The sequence below is a fragment of the Protopterus annectens genome, chromosome 1.part2 (genome assembly GCF_019279795.1).
Source record: "Protopterus annectens isolate FY-2018-M chromosome 1.part2, PAN1.0, whole genome shotgun sequence".
In the NCBI taxonomy this organism is placed as follows: Eukaryota; Metazoa; Chordata; order Ceratodontiformes; family Protopteridae; genus Protopterus; species Protopterus annectens.
This window is the reverse complement of record NC_056727.1, coordinates 900,211,311-900,225,061: the sequence shown is the minus strand read 5'-3', so window position 1 is coordinate 900,225,061 and position 13,751 is coordinate 900,211,311. Positions and strand designations below refer to the sequence as shown.

The 13,751-nt window shown below is 40.6% G+C and overlaps 1 protein-coding gene across 2 annotated transcripts in view; it reads right to left on the bottom strand.

Moving 5' to 3' along the window:
- The window catches only part of CDC42BPA (CDC42 binding protein kinase alpha), a 3,351,611-nt gene that overhangs the window by 2,709,024 nt on the left and 628,836 nt on the right, over positions 1-13,751 (bottom strand). The gene's annotated exons all lie outside the window — the stretch shown is intronic.

Genomic DNA, 13,751 nt, shown 5'->3' with positions numbered 1-13,751 from the left:
CAGCCTGAAACAGAACATGGCTACAGTACACCCATGCTGTAGATACAGACAGCATGGATGTTACTATAAACAACTATAAGAAATTAAAGCTTTTAAACTACCAGACATCTTTTATGTCAGAGTATATTAAGGTACTTCTAAATATACGGAAATTTCTCAGACTCTCTTAATTTCTGTCAATGTTTCCAAGTTACGAAAAAATATGTCAAAACTTCAAACAAAACAGGAACACGAATCCCAGCTCTCCACACGTAAAAAAATATATAGAATTTTTAATTTTAAGTGCGTTAAAATAGCAGTACACTTTTCGTCAAAGCAGATGCCTTAACTTCTTCAGAAACTCCAAACAGCATCAAATAACCACCCTTTATAGTGTGGCTATAACAAGCATTCATTAATCCATTTAGTACTTTAAAGGCATATACCAGGATTTAAACATAAACTAATCACTATTTAAAATACCACGATCGTTTAACCTGACATGGTTTTAACACTATTTAAAACCAGTAAAAATACATATATACTATAAATATTAATCAATAATTAATTAAATGGTGTATATATAAAAAATGCACACATGTGCATGAACACATGTATACATAAATAAACATACAAACATGTACATTTATGCATTTATATACACATGGCTACTACTCAATCCAGTACGGTAAGCAATGCAGTTAGTATATTAATAAATCTGGTCCAAATAGATGAAATGGAATGAAATAAAATAAAAAATGAAATAAACATTTATCTCCAATAAATAACCCACGTAAAAAAAACATTTGACCAGATAATAAAACGTATAAAAATGAAAATATAAGAAACAAAAATATACAAAAATACACATCCCCTAAAAACTTATCAAATCCAGCTTTTGTCTCACTGGAGCAAGCTTTTATCATATTCCCAATCCAGATTTTATTTTTAATAATTTATATGGTTTATATGTTTCTTATGTTTTTTGTTTATTTACTATTAACCAACTAATCTCCCATGATGTTAGTATATATGATTTTCAAAAAATGAGCTCTATTATGTGTATCCTAAGATTGAAAAACCTAGAAAGGTAATATTAGCGAGTGTTGGGATAGATGCATGTTAAACAATCATATATACTAACATCATGGGAGATTAGTTGGTTAATAGTAAATAAACAAAAAACATAAGAAACATATAAACCATATAAATTATTAAAAATAAAATCTGGATTGGGAATATGATAAAAGCTTGCTCCAGTGAGACAAAAGCTGGATTTGATCAGTTTTTAGGGGATGTGTATTTTTGTATATTTTTGTTTCTTATATTTTCATTTTTATACATTTTATTACCTGGTCAAATGTTTTTTTTACGTGGGTTATTTATTGGAGATAAATGTTTATTTCATTTTATTTTATTTTATTTCATTCCATTTCATCTATTTGGACCGGATTTATTAATATACTAACTGCACTGCTTACCGTACTGGATTGAGTAGTAGCCATGTGTATATAAATGCATAAATATACATGTTTGTATGTTTATTTATATATACATGTGTTCATGCACGTGTGCATTTTTATATATACACCATTTAATTAATTATTGATTAATATTTATAGTATATATGTATTTTTACTGGTTTTAAATAGTGTTAAAACCATGTCAGGTTAAACGATCGTGGTATTTTAAATAGCGATTAGTTTATGTTTAAATCCTGGTATATGCCTTTAAAGTACTAAATGGATTAATGAATGCTTGTTATAGCCATACTATAAAGGGTGGTTATTTGATGCTGTTTAGAGTTTCTGAAGAAGATAAGGCATCTGTTTTGATGAAAAGTGTACTGATATTTTAGCGCACTTAAAATTAAAAATTCTATATATTTTTTTACGTGTGGAGAGCTGGGATTCGTGTTCCTGGTTTGAATACTTCCAAGTTGACTATGATTTTTTTGGCAAAGTTATAGTCCAGTTTCAGTACAATTTCTTCTCTTTTAAGCCGGTGTTTAGTAACAAAAAAATATCACGCTGAAGAAAGCTATGTAGGATGTCTAACATCAGCTTGCTCAAACTAAATCTTACAGACCATGAAAAGTGCAATGTGCAAGTTTATGCACTAAGAAGGTTACTTACTTCAGAAAAACTGACATACATGAACACTGCGCCAAGCCCATTATAAGCATATTAAACACCAGACTACCAGAGATATGAATCTGCTGCATCTACATGAATATATCTTGAAACAATGACCTTGGCCTAAAATAACTTAGCCAAAATTTATTGCATACTACTTCAGATAAATATCAGAGATGGTTGTGTGCTGTACAAGTCTAAAGTCAATCAACCCACAAGACTATTTTACTCTTCTAAAAGTGTTACAACAAACATACCAAGGAACAATAAGATTAAATGATTTAGTTACGGTACACATATGCTGGCCTGGCATGGATCAGGATTTGGAAAAAGAAAATGTGTATTGACCATCAAGCAAACAGTAGATCACCACCAATTTTACCTTTGCAGCCTCAGGAATGGCCTAAAGGGTGTGACTAAGATTGCACATCAACTATGCTGGTGTACTCCTTGGAATGTTTCTGGTTTTGACAGACACCTACTCAAACTTCATGCAACAAATGAAAAAAATACACATTTAGACTACATGGTATTTCAGAAGCAGTACTAAATGATAATGGATCAACTTTTGGTATCTGCAAATTGCTTGGAATTCAGCAGGCAGTCCCTTCTGTCAAAGTCTGCATGTCTTACTGTGTTCATAAAAATTTTCACAGGGTGCTCCAGTTTCCTCCTACAGCCTAAAGAGATGCCACTGGCTAAACTGGGTGGTCCTTTAAATTGCCCATATGCATATGTGTGTGTGTGGTGCGTGCGTGTGTAGGTGTGGCCATGCATGTGAACACACATCCTGTGATGGAATGTCATCCTGTCCAGGATCACTCTTTTGCCTTACTACTCTACCACCCTACATAGCCAAGATAGACTCCAGCTCCCCCCGATCATGCAAAGGATAAAGCAGGTTTTGGAAAATGAAGGACTACAATTGCCACCTTTATTAAATTAGATGCAATCTAACCACTGCACCACTTCATGTTTCATTTAATGATCTGGCAGACAACCTGAACAGACACTGAAAGAAGGGATACCTAAAACAAAATCAGTGCAACAAGTCTGCCATGATTTGTTCAGTTAAAGATCATGTTCAAAGGTTTCTGGCTAGTTTTAAAAAATTCTTTGAAGTAGAACACATATTTGTGCAAATAAATTAACATTTAATAATAAAATAAAGTGTTTTGTATTCGCCTTAGTTTAAAAAATTTACTTTTAAAATTCCTGTGACACACAGAAGTTCAGGACAAATGACCATGATTCCATTCTTTTGTCAGTGATGTTTGTTGCATGTTGATGATGCTGCTTTGTGAAGTTACATAAACTAGAGATGTTTTCCATGAATGGTAACAAACCCCAGTGTTATTTTTTTACATTTTGGAGCAGGTGTGTGTGTGCGTGTACACGTACATGCAGCTATTAAATGGTAAGCAATTTTACTTATTTTTGCCAAACTAAGAGCTTACAGTTGCTTACCAATTAATGCATTAACTAACTGGTGAGTATCATTCTCAGTGACGTCGGTATGTCCAAGCAGGGCATACTGACTGAAACAAGTTATACTTTGCATGTTACAGGAGTTTTACAAGTTACGTTTTCTTCATATGGTGAAAAGAAAAAAACAGCTCTTAACTATTGAAAGGTGATTAAAAGCACAAAATGAGCACTGCTTCAAGGAATTTTTTTTACCTCAACTATGATCGGTTTTCCAAGTGATTTTTGAAGAACTGCTTCACAGATGACAACAGCTTTATCTCCAGCAGAAAAGATGGTGCTTAGAAGGTGGAGATCAATGCTAGATTTGTTTTAGGGAAATATGAAAGCAAGCATTCACAGAAGATAACAGGCCCAGAAACATTCATTTGATGAAACATGCAAAGCTGAGAAGTTCTGTACAAGCAGAGGGAGTCTATGCAAGAAACTACAGCCATGGTCCTAAATGGATACCTGGACACAGCTGAAAATTGCTCAGAATTTGAGACCTCATACTGTGGTTACCAGTCATGCATTGTCTGTGAAGAGCATGTCAATCAAATCAGAACAAGGCTCACAGACACCGAACCAGTTTGTGAACCTGGAAGTGACAAAAGTCCATGAGCAGCGCACAAGTTCCAACATGTATTACTAGTGACATCTAATATACCTACAAAAATCAAAGCTTAAAAAAAGCCTGTTCCTAGCCAAGTGCTGTGACCGAACCTAGTGAAGAAACCTTACCTGCACCTGTGGTGGCAAACAACAGACATTCCCTTCAACCTAGACATTCTTTTCAAGAATGCTATCCACTTAGGGAGGGTTATGTCATAATGGTGAGGGTCTTTAACTCACAGAAACAAAGTATAGGGTTTGATTCTGACCTAGGCTTGTAATAGTGTCTTGATTAATATCCTAATATTTAGCTGTGAAAGACTATGTCAGGCAGTGGTGGAAAACTTTCTGTCGTGGACAGTGTCTAACCACATTTTTGTAGTTAGAAAATAAGAATGGAACTTAGAAATGGTGAAAAAATGTCTGTTTCTGAATGCTGCACAGTGAACATTTAAAAAGCTTATAAATTTCAAAATGTATTACAATGAAACACATACGTACCTGTGTTAAAAACAGTATACACAAGAAGTTATTAGCATACTGGGACTGTAATATTTTAGCTATTAAATGTTTAACTAGCTGGTAGATACCATACAAGTAAGCACTACAATACAAAATTCATGCTCATAACAACAGTCCTAGCTGGTCCTGACCTTTTACTCCACACGTTATCTCTGCTACCTCTTCAAAGTTGCATCTTGAGTTTCTCAGCCTCTAAGTTATGAATACTGGTTCTGTTACTGCTGCTATTATGCTGAAGTTTGGATTTTTTATTAAAGCTGTTAAAACACTTAAAGTGCATGGACGTCAAAGTGTGACTGATACTTTATCTTCCCGCAACCAAAGAACAAAAAAAAGCTGTTGTTATTTTTAGGGGAGATAATATTATAAACATACCACTTCTTGAAATGCATGGCATCTTGTTTACCTGGTTAAGTATGCATCACTTTAGCTGGTAAAATGAATTAGGTTGTAGATAAAACACAGTAATAAAGGAAGCCAAAGCTTCTAACTGTAGAACAGACTTAAAGAATCTACAGGGGTGGGAGTGGGATATGTTAGTCATCTACAGTTAGTCAAGAGCAAGTAAGGCATGTCATAAATAACATCAAGTGGCAAAATCTCTACATTTTTTGGCTATTACAATACTTTTAAAGCAGCATTTTATTTTTAATTGACATGGAAAATAATTCTAAAAATTTTACTATAAAAGGAGCTGAGAACAGCTTTCCCACAGGCCCTACATCATTCTTTGACCAAGTAACAGCGAGACATTTTTAAACTTGTTTCATGACCTAAGTTTACAGGAGGGAAACAGTTTCTTAGTGTTAAGCTGAAGTTTAATTTATAATCTGACCTTCTTTGTACCAGAGTAGTTTGTACTTCAGTTGTAGTGATTTATCCTCACAGATTGTCACAATTCTAAATGGACAGAAAAAAACTTTAAAACTTAGTTCCTTTCAGTGGAACTGTTAAGTTGGAGACGACCCTCACTTCAACACAAAACTGTCTTTTAGCAATACAACTGGTCACTTCTCTTTAACAATGAAGTGTTTTACACTGCATTTCATCTCGCTCCCCCCTCATCAATGCGCAAATAAGCAGTACAGGTAAATGAAACTACAAAGCAGTCTAAACTACAACCACAGGCTGGTTTGAAAATATCAGGGAAATAAAATCAAACTTCATGGGAACTTAAATCCAAAAAACAATGACAGTTACATCATTACAAAGTAGCTTGCCACAGCACAAACACGTACCTTTGACTTGGTAATGATCAAAGAGGAGTGACATCCACACACTGAAATGTATGTTAAAAGATCAACTACTGTGCAGTCAAGGTATGCATATTCATACCATTCATTACCAATATGCCAGATTCCACAAATGAAACGAAACATGGCCCTTGTGGAAAACAATTCATATGTAGGACATCACTCACCTACAACCACAATATCTATGGACAGCACAGGTTAAAACAGCCTGCTGAGAAAACAGCAAAGACTACCAGGGCAAGCAATGACTATAAAAAAAAAAAAAGTCAGTCAAAAAACTTTAGCTAATTAACACAGAAAAAGAACCATGAAACAGACAATATATTCAGACGTGAACTATGGCTGCAGTAAGAAAATAAAGTTATGCATATTCTTTGCCACAACAGCAGACCTTTGCTTTTCATTCACTCGTTCTTTCTCTTATTCCTGCTTTGTCCATTTATTTCCGGGTTGAAGAGTAGGCACAGCCTATCCCAGCATTCATGAGCACATGGCAGACAATTTAATAATGGGTGCCAGTCCATTACAGGATGCACACACCCACACACCAAATGAACAGCTAAAGGTAACCTGGAGATTTATAAATTCGCCTACAACATGTCTTTGGGTGTGGGAGGAAACTAAAACATCTGGCAAAATACCCACAAGGGTACAGGAAGGAAATGCACATGCTCATTCTGGAAACAGCAATGCTAACCACTGCATTAATGTACCACCCTAAACTTACATTTAACAAAGAGACTTCTACTCAGCAATGTCACTAACCATCTTAACTAGTTTATATGAAAAATCAGTGGCGGACTTATTAAGGGTAAACACTCTGACACTACTGCTCTTTATCATCAGACGGCAAAGGTTCAACTTAAATGTGGTTTTTCCTGGTGCCATCTTTAGATCTTCCACCATGTAACTTAAAACTAAAAGTTAACTTCAGTAAAATTATCAAGTAAATATACCATATCACAAGACCATCTTTGCTCAATCCTACAATTGGTTTATCCTCTCAGCTGAATCAACATTCTGCATCTCTTCCTAGAAGTCCCCCTATAAAACAAACCATGAAATCATGTCTCAAATCCATCAAATCACTCACCCCCCCAAAAAAAATTGACCATTTCACCCTCTTGCTATATCCACAAAACAAGAATAACCATGAAGACTTGACACACCCCAACTACCAACAAATAATAAATATGTTTGCAAAGGATTTACAGGGAACACTAAAAAACAGCAGCTGGAAAGACAGATCCACCACCACACAGACAGAAGAATATCTGTGAAAGCTTTAAACAGTATTTACTTCCCAGATCAACTGAAATGGTAAAACTGTATCTTATCCTCAATGTCTGGGCTGAATGGTAAGCAATAAAGCCACAAGCCCAAAGGAAGGCAGGCACTAGCAAACCACCCCTGGACCAAGTAAAAGACTAAGTACTTAGGTGACACTTAACCAAAAAGCTGACTCCTTGGCTGTGGAAGGGAAGTTTACCAAGCAAGACCTGCAAGATCAGATGAGCAGATGGGGCTTGACTGGCCAACAACTGCTGGACTTGATTTCTTAGAATGGCAACACTGTACAGAGGAAGAGATGCTACCTGCTGTCTGGTACTGAGCTGTGTACCTATGAACTCTATGTTCTGAAAGGGAGTCAGACTGGACTTGTTCATGTTTATGATGATGCTCAGGGAATACGCTAACTGGAGTAAGTAGTCCCTGGCCTGAATTAGACTATGCTTTGTGGGGCGGTAAGGAGCCAATTGTCCAAATATGGAAACACCTGAAATCCCTTGAGTCTCAGGTGAGCGTCTACCACTGCCTTGCATTTGGTGAACACCCTAGGGGCTGTGGTGAGTCCAAAGGGCAGTGCCCTGAACTGGCAGCGATTGGCTCCCAGCCGGAAGCGCAGAAATCTCCTAGAGCATCTGTCTATTTTTATGTGATAGTACAAGTCCTTAAGATCTATCAAACACATAGAGTTATCCTTGTGCAACGATGGCAGGAGGGACATGAACTCTAACCATTCGGGACCTCACTTTCTTTACATATTCATTTAGCTTGCTGAGCTCCAGAATGGATCTTATGTCCCCTTGTCTTTTTCGGCACTAAAAAGAAACAGGAGTAGGTTCCAAATCCTCTCTGTTTGGTTGGGACCTCCTGGATGCCTCTTTTTTGCAGCAGCTGCTGAATTTCTTGTGCTGCCTGCTCCCACTGACCAGGTCTGGGGAGGTTTCTTGAATTCAGAGGGATAATGGAAAAGGGAATATAATAACCTCTGGATATTACCCAATGGTTTTGAGATAACTGGGTCCAGGCTTCAGGGTGCAAAGCTAACCATTCCCAGACTGCCTCCAGAGACAGACAGTTGGAAAGTGCCTCAGGAGTGCTGGATGGGCTTATCAGAATGGGGTTCTCTAAAGCCCTGGTTCTGCGGACCCCCTCTGCCTCTGGGGTAGCATCTACCATCAAACCCCCTGCCTAAGCCTCTGGAGGATGGTTCTCCGTGCTGGTCCTGGAAAGGCCCTTGGGACTTGCCGAACCACATTTTCCTGCCCCCACACTGGTTTCTGGGAAAGAACCTCTGGAGAGTGGAAAATTTAATTCCGATAGCAGAAAGGCTCTTCCTGTCCTTTTTGCTGCTCTGGAGCTGAGTGAAATGAGCTAAATAGATAACCTCAGCGCAAAAGTTACTGAGATGTAAACGTGCTTCCCGATTCTGCCCAACGCTCTAGACTCCTTGTTAGCTGGATGGACATTGGCAGTCTCCTCTGCCAGTTCTTTCTTTGTGGCTGCTGCTGCCACCCCGATGGCAGTGACCACAGGAACCTTATTCCAGTGCTTCCTGTCGGTGGGGGGAACTAAAAACCTATCAAGCTGCTTTGCATGGGTTCAATGGTGTTCAGTTTCTTCCACTTGAGGCAAGATATCAAATCCATCACAGCATCCCCCAGGGGGTCACCTGGGACTTAGAAGGCCCATCCTGAACACCTCCAAGAGAACTGACTCCTCAGAGGAAGGAGGTTGGTCAGACCATCCACCTTCCGGACTCAAAATTTCTAAGATGTCTCTGAAGGAGACATCATCCGATGGGGATCGGGGGATCCTTCCCCATCACTGAAGTCAGTATGCTTAGTTAAGGACTTGATGGGGGAGTCCACGTGCCTCCTTTTACACGTCCTCTTCTTAGGGACCTCCTCAGCGGGATATTCTGGGGAGATATCAGAAGAGGGGGATCCCTCCTGAGTAGGGAAGTCTTGGAGGCTGCTTGGGATGAGAAGACTCATGGCAGTACAAGAGAGAGAAAGACCTGGATCCGAAGAAGGTACAGGGGTGGACTGAGGAACTTGTACGGTTGAATCTCCAACCCGGAAGAACACCCTCTCAGCTACCTGAAAGGCCTAAGGGCCAGGCAAAGCCCTATCCAAATCCCCAGGAGCTGAAGCTACCAAAGAGAAATGGACAGGATTCACGCCGGATCCATGGCCTACAGAAGGGATTGAACCCGAGCTATCAAGTGCCAAAGCCCCCAAGGGAAGGGATGGCTCAGAAAAAGATGGAGTCGATCCCAGTCCACTGACCCGACACTGACTCCACGGCTTCGAGACTCACTCCACTCCGATGAGACTGGAACAAGGCTAGTCAAGGGCATACTCTGCATTGAGGATGGAAGCTTCTTCCATGCAGAGACCAACTCATACAACAGTCCTAAATTCCTTGGCTCCGAAGCCGGGGGTCGGACTGGAGAAGGAGTCTGGATAGAATGACGCAGGTAGCTCACAAATCTGACAGGGGATGGAGCAGGAAGTACCCCCCATCTGAATCTGGACCAAACTTCCTCACTATCCTGTCCATATCTGCCTTGGGCCGGAGACTGAGTCGAAATCCTCAGATCCAGAGGCCTAGGATCCAAGGTAGACGCCGACTTCGGAGTCGGGGAAATGGCAGTAATCTCCCCCAGATCTAGAGAGACCATAGGATCCAACCGGGGTACAGATTACTGTGGATCTGAAGGAGTCAGATCCATAGACTTCTTTAGCTTCTTAACAGAAACAGAGTCCCTTGGGGAGGCAGGGAAGGACATCTTCTTCTTCGACTCCTTATCCAGAGGAGAAGAGGATGAAGCCGAGGTAGGGGCTTGAGCCTCAGCTGAGAAAGGAAGAAGGCCCCTGAGGATAAGTTTGTTCCGTCTGTTTGCCACATCTTCAGGGCTAAAGGCAGCACAAACAGAACACTCTGCTTTTAAGTGGTCAGCTCCCAGGCAGTACACACACTCTTTGTGGGCATCCTGGTTGGGAATTTTTGTGCACACAAGAAGTGCAGTGCTTAAACCCGGAAACCTGCTGGTCTGACATGAGAAAGGCCGCTAAAAACAACCGACAAGAAAGGGAAGAAAGCGTGTAAGAGAAACCCTGTAGACTAAGTTACAGCTGAGAGAACTCTAATGTTAACTTTGACTACAAAGCTTCTAACTTTGGCTAAGAAAGAAGAAGACATAAATGTTTTTTTTATTTTGAGTAGAACAGAGAGAATGCAGCAAAACTCACACACACATGCGAACACACACGCACACGCACACACACACACACACACACACACACACACACACACACACACACACACACACACCCTAAAGAGAGGGAAGAGGAAAAAAAGAAACTGCTAAAGGCACTTACAAAATACCCCAAAAGCACTATTCACTTGACAAAAGGAATCCGCTTCTGACTCGCAGCAGTGGCAAACAAGCTCTGAGGTAGCTGGGTGGATGCAGAGAAGTGTAAGTATGAGGGAGGAGCTTGAGAGTCAGATCCAAGTCTATGGAAGTGGCCAAGCCGGATCAGAGGGTTGGATCAGAGACCCTGCTGTGATGGTGAAAGAAGGAGACAACATCAGATCAGCGAATTACCTTATTTTAGAGAGGATGTAGTGCAATTGTGGTTGAAAGCCAAAAAGGGGGGGGGGCCCCAAATCTGAAGAATTTTAGACCTAAAATATTTAACAGAGGCAGTGAAATTGATGACTCCATGGGTGCCACTTTTTCAATGCAGCACAAGATTAAGGTAATGAGGGAATAATTCATCAGTTTGCAAGTGAAGTTAGCAAAGGCTGGTTTTAAGCAAACTGAGCAAGAGGACAGGGTACAGAGACAGAAGTTGTATGTGATTGGAGTCCAGGATAAAGATGAAGCATTGAGCTATGTCATGATATGAAGGACAAGCTGTCAACAAGGTAACCTTTTTGATATATGTATTCGTCAGGTCAGTTTTAAGATTCATGCTCTGACTAGAAATACCTCTATGCAAAGTTTCTGAAAGTGTAATCTTACTTCCTAGTGTTGATAACAGATGTAAACAGTTCCCCAATTTCTTTAATCACTGGAAGTAGATCCCTAAACACAACGTCATTAACTATGTGAAAGGTAAGCACTAGGTACCCTATCTACCACAAGAGGAGTGGTTTCTGGTCCAGAAATTGTAGTTTATTGGCTGTTTGGGCATTTTTTCCACCCCTTTCAACTTTCTGGATTAAAAGCCCATGTTTGCGCACCGTGCCAGAAAGTTTTCTTTTCAATTTTCCCCTTAGAACAAGCTTGTTCTTTTACTTCTTGCACTTCAATTAGCATAACTGGCTAGCACTTTAACAGGCTTTTGTAGCATTTACTGTAGCATACGTAGGTGCTATCAGCACTAGCTGTTCCTATGCAGTAACAGCACTAGTACTTATTAGTTATGACCACCCCTCCTGATATGATTGTAGGGCAATTTCCTGTGCTTTCTCCTGCTAAGCTGGTGCACTTGGGCATTCTGAGACAGTGTGGCAACTGTCTAATGTACATAGACAACCTCTCCTCTTACCTCCCAACACTCATACATGTGAGAGATGCACTTATATCACCAAAATGGAAGCAGTGCATGCTCCAACCAAGACCGGACTAGCTGGTCAAGAGAAGAAGGTCAACACCTGCAACTCACTACATCGAACACACAGCCCTCTAAAACACTAACCATCACAACCCACAAATAGAAACACAAACCATCCACCCACCTTTGTGTAGGCTCTCAATAAAAATTTACCCAAACAGAGACCCCAGAGACAGGAACACACTCGACCACCACAACACAACACCAACCCCAGAACACATAGCTCACCACCACAGTATTCCACTCAACCCAAGCCCTTAAGGCAAAACACTTTGCCCAATGTACTAATCATAGGAGACTCAGTTGTGAAGCACACTGATGTCCCACTCACTAGGTTGAACAAGGAGAAGGTGACAGTCAGTTGTCTATCAGGTGCTAGGATCCGCCAACATAAGCCATGCACTCAGGTAACTCCACAACAAGTACAAATATGACTCAGTCATTGTCCATGTGGGTGTGAATGACCTGAGACGTATCTCCCTAGACTACATGAAAAGAGATGTGATGGAACTCTCGGACTATGTGGCCCAGGCAGGTATGACCCTAGCCCTGAGCAATATTCTACCGTCACCCAGAATGATACCACAGTACGAGCAGAAAATTATTGAATTCAAAAATTGGCTAAGTTTTTGGTGTCATTCTAAAGGGATTCGGTATCTGTCTGCCTGGGATGACATGATCGACAGACCTCAATGCTTTGCCAGAGACTGCCTGCATTAGTCACCCCTGGGATTCTGGGTACTGGCTAAGGCTCTTGCCACCCCTACAGTGCCTTTTTCAAGCAGTGTTCCAAAGACCAAAATTCCACTATAACAGCTACAAACAAATGCAATCTGAGGGTCATATGCTGCTCAGTGCCAGAAGTCTAAATCTCAAGATGCACTCGCTCGACGCTCTCCTCAAAATGGAGAATGTCGACATCTGTGCTGTAATGGAGACCTGGTTCAAAGAGGTAGAAAGCACCCCTGTGCTCCCAGGCTACAACTCATTCCTTACCTTTTGGCCCCAGAATGTTGCCGGAAGCTCCAAAGGCGGTGGTGTCTCCATATTCTTAAAGGATACGCACACCTCTAGACTGGTAGCCCAGCATAATGTATCCGAGATACTTCAGGTACAACTAACACTGTGTAAGATAGCGATACAAGTCATAGCCTGCTACAGAACCCAAACAAGTCCCCTAGACTCGCACGCCAACTTCCTAAGCACCCTGGAATCTATCAAGGTCCAACCTAATACTCTCATACTGGGTGACTTAAACTACCCTTCCATCAACTTGGGAAAACTATTTAAGTGCCAATGTACAAGCCCAACGCTTTCTGGAAATTATCAATTCCAATGCCCTGGACCAGCTTATTCTGACCCCCATTAGAGGAAGCAACAGCCTCGACCTGGTTATCACCATCATGGGAGACCATTGCTCCACACCTATAGTCAGTTCCTCCCTGATTAAATCTGGCCACAAACTGATCACCATGGAAATCTCCATCTCACCTACAGCCCCCCCCCCCCCGCTAAGGTGACCACCCTGAAAAACTTCTCTAAAGCCGACTTTGGGCTCCAAAAAGCAGAGATGGCTCACTTCTTGGCACCCATGCCAACTGAAAATAGCTGCATGACTGCCGAATCATACACCAATGCACTGTACGTGCATGTACACAAATGCATGGACCTTGCCATACCAAGTAGAACTAAGACACTCTCCTCCAAAAAAAGGAAGCCAATCTGGTGGCCCCTAGCCATCAATAAATTCTACAACAGAAGGAAGAAACTGTTGCAGAAAAAAATGAAGTCAGAAGACTGGAAAACCTCCCTTATCAGTCTCAACAAAAAGCTGAAATCCCTTATCAAATCCTCTAAAGCCAGCTATG